We start from the raw sequence: 15,638 nt of genomic DNA on the forward strand, positions 1-15,638 counted from the left end.
GAGCTTCACTCTCGGTCAACTGACAACTTCCAGAATTAGCTATATGGGCCTTCCCCAAGGCTCATGTCTGAGTCCCTTGCTTTATAATTTTTATGTTAAAGATATTGACAACTGTTTGGAAGAACCATGCACGCTTAGACAACTTGCAGATGATGCTGTGGTCTCTATGAAGGGTCCACGAGCGGAAATCCTGCAAAGACCATTGCAAAATTCCCTTGATAATCTATCCACTTGGGCTAGAAACTTAGGGATCGAGTTTGCTCCGCAAAAAACTCAACTGGTTGTATTTTCTAGGAAGCGGAATCCTGCCCAACTGAAGCTTAAGCTTTTGGGAACAGACATCGACCAGTCTTTGACTTCAAAATACCTTGGGGTCTGGTTTGATTCAAAAGGCACTTGGCGAACCCATATTAGGCATTTAACGGAAAAATGCCAACAAAGGATCAATTTTCTACGAACAATTACCGGAACATGGTGGGGTGCTCACCCGGAAGACCTCATAAAACTCTATAAAACAACCATTCTCTCTGTTCTAGAGTATGGCTCTTTCTGTTTTCTCTCAGCAGCAAACTGCCACCTGATTAAATTGGAACGAATTCAATATCGTTGTTTGCGTATCGCCTTAGGGTGTATGCACTCAACACATAATGCGAGCCTAGAGGTTCTGGCAGGGGTTTTACCGCTACAGAACCGATTCTGGGAGCTCTCGCTAAGAATACTGATTAAGTGTGGAGTGAGCAACACACTCGTTATCGAAAATTTCGAAGAATTGCTCAAACTGAATGCTCAGTCAAAATTCATGAGAGTTTATCTCTACTACATGTCATCTGACATTAGCCTTCCATGTTACAACCCCCCACGTGTACGCTTCACCAATGACAGTTCCTCTGTTGAATATGATCTATCCATGAAACAAGCTATTCATGGAATTCCAGATCAACTTCGATGTATTACTATCCCACGTATTTTTAACGCAAAGTACCAGAATGTCGATTCCTACAGGAGATATTTCACTGACGGGTCCCGTATAAATGGATCCACTGGCTTCGGTGTCTTCAATGAAAACTCTTCCGCCTTCCGAAAACTTCAGGAACCTTGCACGGTTTATGTTGCTGAGCTGGCAGCAATCAACTTCGCTTTGGGGATGATCTCAAACATGCCCGCAGACCACTTCTTCATCTTCTCGGATAGTCTCAGTTCTATTGAGGCTCTCCGATCGATGAAACCTGTAAAGCATGCATCTTACTTTCTTACAAAAATAAGAGAGCAGATGTGTGCACTGGTCGAAAGATCATATAAGATTACCTTTGTATGGGTCCCCTCACATTGCTTAATTTATGGCAATGAGAAGGCGGACTCTCTCGCAAAGGTGGGCGCTGAGGAAGGTGAGATTTATGATAGACGAATTTCACACGATGAATTTTTTCATTTAGTACGTCAAAATTCTCTTCACGGTTGGCAAAGCGATTGGCTAAATGACCAACTGGGACGGTGGTTACATTCCATAATTCCTAGAGTTTCCTTGCGAGCCTGGTGGAAAGGTTTGGACATAAGTCGAGATTTCATTCGCGTGATGTCAAGACTTATGGCCAACCATTACTCGCTAGATGCACATCTACATAGGATTAACCTCGCGCTGAGCAATATTTGTAGTAGGTGTGGTTCCGGTTATGATGACATCGATCACGTAGTTTGGCAGTGCCCGGATATGGACGCCTCCAGAGCGCAACTTTTGGATACCCTTGCGGCCCGAGGTAGACAACCCTATGTTCCAGTTAGAGATGTGTTGGGCACCCGCGATTTCACTTATATGGTCGCAATTTACGATTTCCTTCGCTTGTCTTGTATAAAAGTTTAATTCTCTTGTGTTCTCTTCTCCAGTTTTTTTTTTTTTCTCTGTGTTGTCCCTTTTGTGTTGGATTGAGGATCCTGGCCATCCGGCAGACGAATACCGGCAAGAAATTGGTACCAACGCCATGACACGATAATAGAGCTACCACGCTATACCTCCCGGATGAGCTGCAGAGAACCCTAAACCCAATCCTTACCATGTCCTTCCCTTTCAAAATTGTGACCATTAACCTCGAGTTGCCACGAGTACCCTGGCTCCATCCCATACTAACTTTGGTAATGAAAATGTAAATAAATTGTAAATAGTACAAAAATGAACTTCGGCTCCGTAAAGCGTTACACGCATTTGAGCCCCAAATAAACGAACTAGTAAAAAAAAAAAAATCTTGGTTGGTTCTTGTGGAAGGATCAACATGTTCGGCTTAACGAATCTTATTTTAAATATCGAATAACACCACATGCAATTGAACAAAAAGGATGTGATTACAATAGACTTTTGATATTTTCAATTCTGAACCACCGCAAAAAAAATATTGGGAATCAAAATTCTCCTGAGAGGGACGATGTGGGGGAGGCTCATTCTAATTAATATTGTCGTTCAATTATGGGGATAAATTAAAATTGTTATTGTTCTATACATACTTATTTATTATAATTACCTGTAAATATTGATACAGCACAATTCAAGTATTTAAATATCAAATAGCAAACATAGATATGGTCGGTGTTCAGACAGACTGAACCAAGTGTTTTTTTTTCAATAGAGTAAGAAAAATGTACCCCAAACATGTGAAACATCAAAATATTATAGATATTTACTGTAATAATGGAACTTATCTATTTGATGATACATTTGTATCAAAATAACATGGAAGATTTAAAATTGATGGAGTTCTTTACGTATCCTTAGAGTTCCAAAATTCATCTAGTCTGGTCTGTCTAAACACCGACCATATGATTCTCAAAAACTCATGAGAATGGTATTTTACTCTTTGAACTGTTATTTAATTTGGATGTGTTTAAAAGATTTATAAATTTAATTTATTATTGATGTTACGAGCTTTGTCTGTAGTTAAACTTAATGCTACACAAGAAATATATTTGAATCAAAGTATTTTTATATATAAATCATATGAAAAAAAAATGTTCCAGAAAGTACTCTAGAATTCTTTGGGAGCGTCTCCCGGGATTCTTCCTTAAATCATTCATGAATCCTTCAAATCCTCTCTGGGATTGTTCTGCTGAAAATCTTGAGCTTATTTCTGAATTTTCTTCCAGATATCGCTTTGGGATTCATCCAAAAAAAAAACGTTACCATTCCGGTATTACTGCTGAGATTCTTTCGGATATCCCATTGCGATTATTCTGGAAATCTTTTTGGATTTTTTTGCAGAACTCTGTATGTGATTTTGCGTGTATCTCCTTAAGGATTACTTTTGAAATCCAGGAAATTAAATTCTTTGAAATTCTTGAAAATTGTTTTCGAAATACTATGGAAGATTTTACCATAAATCCTGATGCAATCCATTTGGATATTTAAAGAGGATGTTATCAAAAAATGTACGACTCTGCAGTGTTGTTGATCGGCGAGAGAATCAGCGAGAGCCAACGATAATTATTCTCTTTTTCACCTTCCCTCTTCGCACTGGGTGGTAGGAGAAGCAGCGAATGGGCAAGTCAATAAATGAACGGATTGTGTCATTCGGTTGACTTGTTCATTTTCTTCTCTTCTTGCAAATGAACAAAGATACACAGCGTAGCCGATTGATTCATGCCATGATAGCGGCTGCACACAGATCGCATACAGGAGAATCACCGCCCGATAATTTTCAAAAAAGAGAGGGATTTCCACTCGTTTGATCGCAATCATTCCATGGTGGTTTTCGCATTATTCTTACCTATTGCGATATTTTTTTAATTTGCTATGTTGTTCGTTTTGGACACGGCACGCACCTACGTAGATCCATCTAGCCGTTTGCAATGCTTTTGCAAGTTCGACAGCTTGTGCGTATAATTGACTTTCTTACAACACAAATTCAACAACGCTGCAATTCTCACCCCTTTATAATGCTTTTTGTATGTTAATTATTGTTAATATTGAACGTCTTTTCGTCGCGGTACAAGTGATTTTGGTGATAGAGTTGAAAAGCGCACCCTCAACGATTATCAGCTAAAATGTGAGAAAAATATATTATATATGTAGTGATTGCAACATATTTGTTCATTACTTTGTTGTTGAACAGTTTAGTGACACCACATTGCAGATATACGGGATAAATACACGTTTAGAATGGTGAAAACAGGCTGTCCGGGATTGAAGCCAAGTGTTTTTCAATCCGGACGTTGAATTGAAAATATGTATTTTAATGGCGTTATAATATATTTTCCTAGTACAATTAAAAAAACCTTAAACATTATCGAAACATGTTAAACAAGAGTGCAAAAACATGAGGTGCATAGTTTAATGCAGAAAAAAATAAAGTAAATAGTGATAATTGTGATTCGAAACGCAGGGATTTTAGTTCAGGTAACGAATAACAAATTTTGCATGAATTTGTATTGTTTGTTTGTTTTATTAACGACACTTTACACCAGGTGCATTCGTGTCAGAGTAAAAATCAATAAATGAATTTGTATGTTTATACCATTAAAAACAAAGGCTTCCCACATATCTGCAAAAAAAAGTTTAACACAGTTTAATTTGATAATTCCACGCAGAGCCGTAGCGTGGCTTCATGGCGCCCTTGGCGAACCGTCATTTGAGCGCCCCCTACTCATAGTTTTTTTTTTGCGTTGTACAAGGTTACTTGAAACATGCAACGATTCTTTTCGATAGTCTTTGGTGACATCTGCAATAATTATCTATCGAAATTCTTAAAAATTGTCATGAATACTCAAGTATCAATTTACAATGGATCAATGCACGTTTACTATTTTGACGTTTCAGCGGTGCCAAATTCACTCGTTTCCATGGTCAGGTAAATAACACGGCACCGCTCAAATGTCAAATAGTGAACTCTTGCATCGCTCCATTAGAACTGGTAAGACATCTTTAAGAAGATATAAAAAATATTCCTCATATATTTTAGGGGTGAATTGTCTAATAACCTTGAGGCAATCTTGAAGATGTTCAATATAAATTCTTGATGAAATTTATGTTTTTTGACCAAAGATTTATGGACACTACTGGATTGGATAAGCAGAACTATTAATGAAATATATATTTTTAAATGAATGAAAATTGTAATCGCTGAACTAGGTTTTTAGGTTTCTAATACATTTGTCCAATGTTCCAAAAGAAATTTTCAGTTGATCTCTTCAATGCAATTTACTAGCCACAATTTTTCACCTTATCTTTGAAGAATTTCTTAAGTAATTCCTTCAATAAGCAATAATTTTATAAATATGTTTGTGTTAAATCATATAAAAATTTTGAAATGTTTGTCAGTTTTTTTTTTACTAAGATATACCCAAAAAGATCAAAAGAAGATGTCTAAGAAAATTTTGCCTAGATAGCTTAATTAAAGCGGCAGCATGAAATTAGATAGAAAACCCTTTCACAAATCAATAAAACCTTTCTGCATGGGTTTTTGAAGAATTGTTTCAAACGAGCAATCCTTCTACTTAGAACATTCAAAAATATTAAACGGCTATTAGCCTGGTTTGAATATGCGTTTGAAGAAACAAAAAAGTATTCCTGTTGTTACGGTTTGTAATTAATTCCGTTGTTTTTCATTCAAGTTACCATTCCAGTGTACTAATATGCTCTAGAAATCTGCTCAGGGTTTCATCAACATTTTGATTATGATTCTTTAGAAATTCAACCCGAGATCCTATGAGAACGCTGTCTAGAAATACCTAAAAATTTCGTTGAAAATTCTGTTCGAAATTTGCTTATCGAGTTAATCCTGAACCGTAGGTGAGTCCAGCCAATAATTCTGTGAAATTCAACTATTTAACTTCGAGTCATTAGAACATAACCGGAGTATTTCTAGATATTGATTGTTTTTAAATAATTTTTACCACGAGTACTGGTTTATGGTATACAAATTATGCTGTTGAGAATTATTTTTAAATAATCTCCAATGTATTTTTATTTGCACAACTTCTGGGATGCTTCCAACATATTTTGTCAATATCGTTTAAGAAATTCTTTCAACATATCATATATATGTCAAAGATTTGTTTAAAACTATGACTTAAGAGCCCTTTTTACAAAATGTGTATATCCAAAAAAGTGCGTCACACGTTTTGGCGCCCCCTGAAGGCTGGCGCCCTTGGCGGGTGCCAACCTGGCCAACCGCACGCTACGGCACTGATTCCACGTTAAATCATAGCTGTCCGGATTTTGATTCAAAAGTGTCCGGATTTATCGACATGTTTGGCTCAGATGTCCGGATTTAAAGACAAGAAATGCTTCATTATTTTCACTATTTCTATAGCAAAATCACAAATTTCTTCGAAAAATTGATCACGTTTACTAAGATTAAACATGGAACTGTTCGTTATGTAAAAAGACTTTGATTAATTCCGAAAAAAATATATTCAAAATAGACTGCAAACATTGGATCCGTCTTAAGTGTCCGGGTATTGATGCATCACGGTACTTAATCGCCCTATTTCGCATTCAACAAAGCGTTCTGTTTATGAAAAAGCTGAAGAAAACGGTTTTAATTTAATTTTATTTATTTAAAATTCAATTTTGCTCGGATTGTTCAGTTAAAAACGGGAGTTCATATGATTTCAACAAATTATTTCGTATTATTTTCACAATTTCCGCAGTAAAAGCCAAATTTTGAACGACCTCCATCATAAAATTTTGGAAGAGTGGACATTTTGAAACAAGCTTCGAACATTTGAGCGAATTATAATACGGATTCAATGATTATATTCCTAGCTCAGAAAATAGAACATCTAATATGAATAGTGACGTGCATATTGTCGTGTGGGTATCAAAAAACTAATCCATGACCATCCTGTGGCTATTTTTAAGGTGAAATATCTCGGAGTCCAAAGATATCCTGCACAATGGCCGACTTGCCCCCCTACTCACGTTTTCAAAGGCACAAAACTGGAAAAATAGTTTGCAAACGTTTCTGATCTTCTTATTTTACGCTTTCTGCTAGTGCACAAAGCCAGAATAAAAATTACACTGTTGTGGGATGCTTTCTTCGCGAGATTTGTGCCTTTGAAGTTTTAGTGCAATCTTAGAAGTTGATTCCAAACTGTTTCACCTTAATGTATTATTCAAATATGCCACATTGTTTTCATTATTCTGGTTTTAGTTTGCTGTAAAAATCTTGGCCCAAAGTCACCATTATGGACCAATGTCACCCCGTACGACGGTATGAATCATTGTTTAGATGTTGTAAAATGAGAAATTTCTTGTATATTAAAGTTAACCAAAATTAGTAAAATATAGCAATCGTCGAAAAGGCATATTATGAAATTTCATTTCAAATATCAGAAATGGGTCCTTTTATGGAGAAATCTTATAAATAAATTTTAATTTCAACAAACAATATTGTCAAATATGACTATTTTTTTTTTGAACTTCTTCGCATATATTAATCTTAATTATCATAAATTCATTAAACACTAGTTTTAATAGAATTTGGTTTAATCTCACTGGTTTTGATCCTTTGGCCGTGTCGCTTACTCTTGCGAGGGCGAGCGAACACTTGTTCGACGTACAATATGTTTATCGAATAATATCGCGAATCCGGTCAGGCATAAATAAATCCTTGATGTCAACAACGGACGATTCCTGACATTGTTGAAATATCTATTCGCATAGTAATTAAAGGAAAAAAAATCGTGAAATCCGTGCGAGATGCCTTACTTAATACCAGCACATATAAGAGTATATATTTGAATTCTAATCATAAGAATCACATCCAAGATTCGGCAGACAGTTTCTAATTCCCTACTACGCCAATAAATGATAGGTATCTTCTGATATACCGTATGAGTCTCTTATGTATTCTGTTACAAAGTTTAAAAACACGTGACGAACGGGTCGAGTTTTCAAAATATTGCCAGTTTGCTGACACGCACCGCCTGTATGGTCGCCCGAGCGACCGACGCATTGATGCAGGTACCGATAGTATCGAATAGTGATCCGATCGAGCGGTGCAAATTGACGCGCAGGATCGGATCACGAAACGATAATGAACAGCCTGCTGGCAATGAAGAATGGATCACCAGTTAACACAAGTAGACTGCAATGAACATACGTGCCAATCGAACGATGCTGACTCTCGCACAATGTTCATTTCGACGTTCTCTTTGCCGTGTCGCCTTTCGCCTGAGAGGGTGAACTCGGTTGCCCTCTCCAAGCGCAACAGTCGATTCGGCAATAATTACGGATTGAGTGTGCATTGAGGCGAGAGAAAACATCCTTGACGACTCTACTAGAAATTCTTCGAGAATTCCTCCGAAAATAACTCTAGATTTTTATCCGGAAATACTTCTGGTATTCTTATGAGAATACCTCTGGTACTCTTCCAAAAATGACTCGAGATGCTTTCGGAAATCTTTCTGAAATTCTTCAAGAAATTCCACTGAGATTTTTACGCCAATATCTTTGAAATACTCCTGGGACTCTTACAAAAATCCTGTTGGAGTTTTTTTTCGGATATCTTTCTATTCTAAACTTTTCAATAAATGTGGCTGGGATTGTACTGTAAAACCTGCTAAGATTCATCCAAAAATACGACTGTCATTCTTCCGGATATCATTCAAGAATTCCACCGGAAGTTTTCGTGAGATTCAACCGTAAATCGTTTTGGTATTTTTCAGAAATTCCATTGAGATTCTTAAAAATATCCTTCTGAAAATTTTTCTGAGAATTGTTTTGGGATTATAGAAGGATTTCCAGAAGAATTCCAAGGCGATTTACAGAAACATCACTTCTGTATGAAGGATTATCGTTAATATCTGAAATAATACCATGAGAATTCTAAATCCAAATTACAGTGATATTCAAAAGAATCCCAGAAGTTATTTCGCCAGAATCCCTGAAAGATTTAAAGGATATTCACAGACATCCAGAAGATTTCATGAATATTTTCCAGAATAATTCCGATGTCCAGATGAACTGCAGAAAGATTCATGGAATAATTTCAAACGGGATTTTCGGAATCATTTGAAAGTAACTTTTAGAAGATCCTCAGAAAAAGAAATCAGTAATCAAAGTAATCGAAAAAATCTCATTATTTCAAGCAATGCTCGTTGGTTCATGTCGAAGGATCAACATGTTCGGCTTAACGAATCCTATTTTAAATATTGAATGACACCACATGCAATTAAACTAGTATGTGATTACAATTCTGAATCACCGCAAAAAAAAATATTTAGAATCACAATCCTTCTGAGAGGGATGATGTGGTGGATGCACATTCTAATTAAAATTGTCGTTCAATTATGGCGATAAATTAAAATTGTTATTGTTCCATGAATACTTGTTTATTATAATTACTTGTAAATATTGATACAGCATAAAAAAAGACATTGGTCCAGAAATTACTCCAGAATTCTATGGAATTTCCCTCCTGGGATTCTTCCTTTAATAACTTATGAATCCTTCAAAACCTCTCTGGGATTGTTCTGGAAAGATTATTTCGGATTTTTCTCTAAGTTCTTCTGGAAATCACAGAATACTTACAGATATCGCTTTTGAACTCATCTAAAAAACATCGTTAGCATTCCGGTACTATATCTGAGATTCTTTCGGATATCCTTTGTGATTCTTCTGGACATCTTATTGGAATATTTGCATAAATCTGTATGTGAGTTTGCGTTTATCTCCTTAAGGATTACTTTTGAAATCCTGGAAATCAAATTCGAATCGAAATTCTCGAAGATTCTTTCGGAAATTCAATGGAAGATTCTAACAAAAATCCTGATGCAATTCTTCTGGATATTTTTAGAGGATTTTGCCAAAAAATGTACTACGACTCTACTACAAATTCGTCGAGAATTCCTCCGAAAATAACTCTGGCCTTTTTCCGGAAATACTTCTGGGATTATTATGAGAATACCTCTGGTATTCTTCCGGAAATCACCTGAGATGCTTTCGGAATCTCTTTAGAATACTTTCGAGGATGCTTCCGAAAATCTTTCTGAAATTATTCTAGAAATGCCACTGAGTTTTTTACGTCCATATTCTTGAAATTTTTCTGGGACTCTTCCAAAAATCCTGTAGGAAATCTTCCAGATATCTTTCTAGCATTCTTTCGGGAAGCCTTCTGGGATACTTTCGAAAATCTTTCTGAGGATCCTTCAAATCCTTCTGTTAAGGATTCTTGCAGAAATTCTTCCCGAATTACCTCTAGACTCTGGGAGTTTCCTGAATTTTTCAAGAAAACTGTTATTATTTCGACTATCTCTCTAGGATTCTTTCGGAAATTCTTCTACAATACCCCCAGATTTCTTTCTGTTATCCTGCTGGAGGACTTCAAAACATCTTTCAAAGATTCTTCCAGAAATTTTACTGAAATTTTTCAAGAAATTCTGCTGGGATTCTTCCGTAAAACCTGCCGAAATTCATTCGGAAATACGACTGGAATTCTGCTTGAATGATAAGCATTCAAGAATTCCACCGGAAGTTTTTGTGGGATTCAACCGTAAATTGTCCTGGTATTTTGTTTAAATACATTGAGATTCTTAGGGAAAATATACAGGATTCTTAAAAATATCCTTCTGAAAATTCTTCTGGAAATTGCTTTGAAATTCCGGAAGAATCCCAGGTCGATTTACAGAAGAACCACAGAGAAATCACTAAAATATTATCGGGGAGATTTCTAAAGGAATTATTTTAAGGATTCTCGTAAATTCCTGAAACAATCTCAGGAGAATTTCGAATGGATTTTGAATGATTTTTTACAGTGATATCCAAAAGAATCCCAGAAGTTATTTCGCAAGAACCCCTGAAGATTCAATGAAAAGTCACAGACATCCAGACGATTTCATGAATATTTTCCAGAATAATTACGATGTCCAGAAGAGCTCCAGAAAGATTTACGGAATAATTTCAAATGGAATTTCCAGAACCATTTAAAAGTCACTTTCAAAAGATGCTCAGAAAAAGAAATCAGTAATCAAAGAATCTCATAGGTATTTTTTTAAAGTCCCAGTGACTGTCCGGTAGTTTTCTTGGAGGATTTCCATTCGAAGTCAATGTGAGGCATAGATTGCACTGTGTTGGGAAGTGGCAATATAATTGATCGCAGCAAGTGGTCTGGTGCATTAACCATATTCTTTCTGGCACTTGCGAACTGTCACTTGTCTGGGTAAGTTGTGCGAGCATCACGTGAAGGGTGATTCCTTCTCCGGTTAAATACTGAATCTTCACATTGGCGATCCTACCAGATTTTCGCTATTTTGCGGAAAAGTTACCTGGCATTATTTTTTTTACAGGAGGAATCACCCTGCAGCGTACATGCAAGTGGAAAGAAGAATATTGGCGTTCTTGTGTGGAAGCCGAGCGGAGAACCTACAATGCAGGAGTTGGTATAAAGAACGTAACGGTGAAAACAGCAGCATGAAAAAAAAAACAAATTCCAGTCGATTCTGTTGTTTTGCTCTAGCAAATGTCAGAATGATAGCTTACAGTGTGTTGTTTGTCAGAGCACTGGCAATGTCCACTGACGAGAAGCTAAGATTGTCGATTCTGTTGATTTGCTCAATCTAAATGTCTGAAAAATAGCTTACCGTGTGTTGTTTGCCAGGAGGGACGAGGAGCCCTGGCAATGTCCGCTGATGAGAAGCTAACATTTTTGATTCTGCTGTTTTGCTTCTAGCAAATGTCAGAAAGGAAGCTTACAGTGTGTTGTTTGTCAGGATGAAAGAGAAACCCTGGCAATGTCCACTGACGAGAAGCTAAAATTGTAGACTCTGTTGATTTGCTCAATGCAAATATCAGAAAAATAGCTTGCAGCGTGTTGTTTGCCAGTAGGAATGAGGAGCTCTGGCAATGTCCGCTAACGATAAGCAAAAATGGGCGATTCTGTTGTTTTGCTTAGCGCAAATGTCAGAAAGAAAGTCGCAGTGTGTTGTTTGCTAGAAGAGGAGAAGAGGAACCCTGGCAATGTCCGCTGACGAAAAGCGAGAATGGACAAATCTGTTGTTTTACTATATGCAAATGACAGTACGGAAGTGTGCAGTATGTTGTTCGTTCTGGGGGATGCCAAGCCCCAGCAATGGTAACTAATTGAGAACAATTATTGCTGGCAAGTGAAAGTTCCACGATAAACTTCCCATTCTGGTCTGACGTTACTGGATGAGTGAGGCGTTGACGTTTTACCATGCCTACTTAGATGTTTAATATGCAATCGGATGGCACTTTCATATATTCTGTCGGTTGATGACTATCATGAGAGTACAAGGAACTAAGTGCCATAACGATGTTAATTCAGTGTCACACAAAACCATGTTCCGGAAATATCCGTTAACAAAAAAATAAATAAATATCAGATTCTGTACAGTACAGCTTGGTATTGCCTATAGTAAAAATGAGCTCTGATTTCCGCTAGCGAGAAATGATAATTTTCGAATATTTCGGTTTGTGTCGTGGAAAAAAGATGAGCTTCGGAAACATCGCACTGAATAAATGTCAGAATTTTACATTTTTGTCATTTTGCTTTGAGCAAATACTGTATTGACAAAATATTGTTGTTTCTGCTCACCATAGAGAAAGATGAATCCCGGCAAAATCCGGGACTGAAAAATGTAACAAAGATTATCATTTCGCGTAACTGTGTGTAACTGTCAAATTGGAATGTAATGTAAATATGTAATGAATGGGAAATATGTGAAGCAAAATAAGCTATTATAGTAGTTTGTTTTATTTTGTTACATACCGATTACACTCTGTTATGCAAAAATTATTGCCCACTGACGGTATGAGAGATTTTATATATCCTGTTTCCTAGACAAGTCTGTAATATTATTTGTACAAATTGAATAAAATTCGACGACTTTATTGTAAATGTATTACGTCACGTAATAAACAGATTACAAAACAGTAAACATGGAAGTATAGCCAGCCTGTAGGACAGAACATTGAGCAATAAATAGAGCTATTAATCCAAAGCGGAGTACATCTTGATAAGTAAAATTTCGATGCTTAAAAAAATAAATAAATATTTTAAAAAAATCTAAGAAAAAATTGCAGAATTAAGTAAAAATTCAACATAATTGCCCATAAAAAAAATAATTAAGGCATTTACGAGTTACGTGGGACGATTCACGGAGTTATTGAACTACAGCTTGCCAAAAATGTGCAACGCTAGACAAGTTTACATAGTGTACAGTGATTAGGGATAACCAGTTCTAAAAAGCAGATTGTCATTGTTTGTAATATTTTTTTTTGTTTGTTTATCATTAATTGAAAACTAACTTTAATTTCTTTGGAGCAGAGGGAGAATGTGAGGCATAGATTGCACTGTGTTGGGAAGTGGCAATATAATTGATCGCAGCAAGCGGTCTGGTGCATTAACCATATTCTTTCTGGCACTTGCGAACTGTCACTTGTCTGGGTAAGTTGTGTGAGCATCACGTGAAGGGTGATTCCTTCTCCGGTTAAATACTGAATCTTCACAGTCAAGAGGGATTTTCAGAAAATTCTGCCAAAGATTTAAGAAAATTTTCAAGGAAAATCAATGATAAATCACGAAAAAAAATCAAAAACACTTCCTTATGAATTTCCAGAAGAGTCACAGAGTTTTTTTTCTCAAAAAATCTTAGAAAAAAATTCTAAAGAATCACGAAGGAATTTTCGCAATAATGCTGGATATACAAAATTATCTCAGGCAGAAACAATAAAATCAATAGCAATAAATCTGTAAGAATATAAGAAGGATTTCTGTAAGAATATAAGGAGGATTTACAAACAATTACAGAGGAATTTTCGGATGATTTCCATAAATAAAGATTTAAAAAAATCCCCGTCATCTGGAAGATTCTTAGCAGGATTTTCGGAAGTATTCCACAGGGATTTCTGGGAGAATTCCATTGGGATTTACAAAAGAATTCCAGAGGAATTTCCGAAAGAATCCCAAGAATTTGCACGGAAGAAAGTGAAGTGAAATAATAGATTTATTTGATTATAGTCTCAGGCGTCTTTCAGAGAGTATTCTAGAATAATAGGTATAATCTAAGACATTTTTCGGAAAGAATCTCAAAGGGATTTTGAAGAACTTTCAAAGAGTTTCACGGAAGAAATACTGAAGAATTACGAGGAAAATATCAGAATTTAAATAATAATTTCGATTGTATTTCCAGAAGAAATCCCGAGAAATTTTGTGAGAATCCCCGAACCCAGATTTTTAAAATAGATTCCATTACACTGGAAAGCAATCATTAAATCATTTTCGGCAGAATTCCAGAATTTTACGGCAGAATTACAGAATTTGACAGCAGAATCCTGAAAGGATTTCCATAATAACCCAAGATGGGTTTCTGGGATAGTCCAATAGGAAGTCCCAAGGAGGTTATTGGAAAAATCAGAGCGATCAAAGAAATAACTACATATAATAATTTCAGAAGGGTTTCTGAAAGAATCTCAGTGAATTTTCAAGATGTCCTCTAGCAACACAACTAATATATACTAATATTTACAACTCAATACTTAATTATAAATTGCGTTAAGGTGATTATAGAACAAAGCCACACCTCAAATTTTCAAAAGCACAAGACTTGAGAACCAAACAGCTCTCACCGTTGAAAATTTATCCCATTAGTCACCACCAGCAAGCAAGTAGATTGATTGGTTTTCAACGCAAACTGTTGTCAGATTCTCCAGTCTTGTGCCCTTGTTTGGCTTCGTTTTATAATCACCTTAAGCTGAGTGTACGCCATCCAGTTTGGGGGCGGATTGACGGTATCGAAGTGGATTAAAAACGATTATAGGAGAACGTGTGGAAAATACATATGAACTGCGCAGAATACATCAGACCGATTTAGCATTGCTGCGCACTTCTAAAAGCATTTTATTTTTATTAAAATATTCGATAATAGTAGAACGACAATGATCATCAGTTGATTTTCCGCTACAGTTTTTTTTAAATCACAATTGTTATTTCTTTCCGTGCACGCGCTCGGGAAATGAATCTGGCCATGGTGCAACAACCGCGCTACATTCGATGAATCCTATGCGACAAAAATTGTCGGCGCTATCCGTCAAATTCGCTCACCAAAGCTATTTTGGTGACTTTAACATCACAGCTATTGACTCTAGAACCAACTCCTCGGAAACCAGGATACCGGTTCCAAAGTGGGTAAATGTAGATCTGTCATAAAATGCAATCATTTGCGAGATTATGAAGTTGTATGTGTCGTACAAGCATAGCATAGCATAGCATAGACTGACTGTACATGTCAATGGTTGCTACTCCGTGATTGATCGGAACTGGTAAGAATTGCACTACGATCCAAATGAATAAGGGATGGGAGTTTCCGCTTACTCTCGAAGTGCAATTTTAGCAGATCTAATATTATTGATCAATAACGGCGCCGGCCAAGTCCTTACAGTCAGATGGGATGGGGAAGGAATGTTAGGGTGTAATGATTGTTGCTTCTAGAGACCGAGAATACCTCTGCATCTCCACAATCAACACGGGAAGGGTGTTTATTAGTGAGGGATGAAAAGATCTGGGAGTCACCTCTGGTCGGTGATGCGATCCATGGACAAGGGGGAAATATACGACTTGTATTTAAAGCTAGTTTTGTATTTTTGTCTCGAGAAGTTTTTGGAAAAAATACGTCAACATCTATAATGTCGAACA

This window comes from Aedes aegypti, chromosome 3, assembly GCF_002204515.2.
Source record: "Aedes aegypti strain LVP_AGWG chromosome 3, AaegL5.0 Primary Assembly, whole genome shotgun sequence".
Taxonomy (NCBI): domain Eukaryota; kingdom Metazoa; phylum Arthropoda; class Insecta; order Diptera; family Culicidae; genus Aedes; species Aedes aegypti.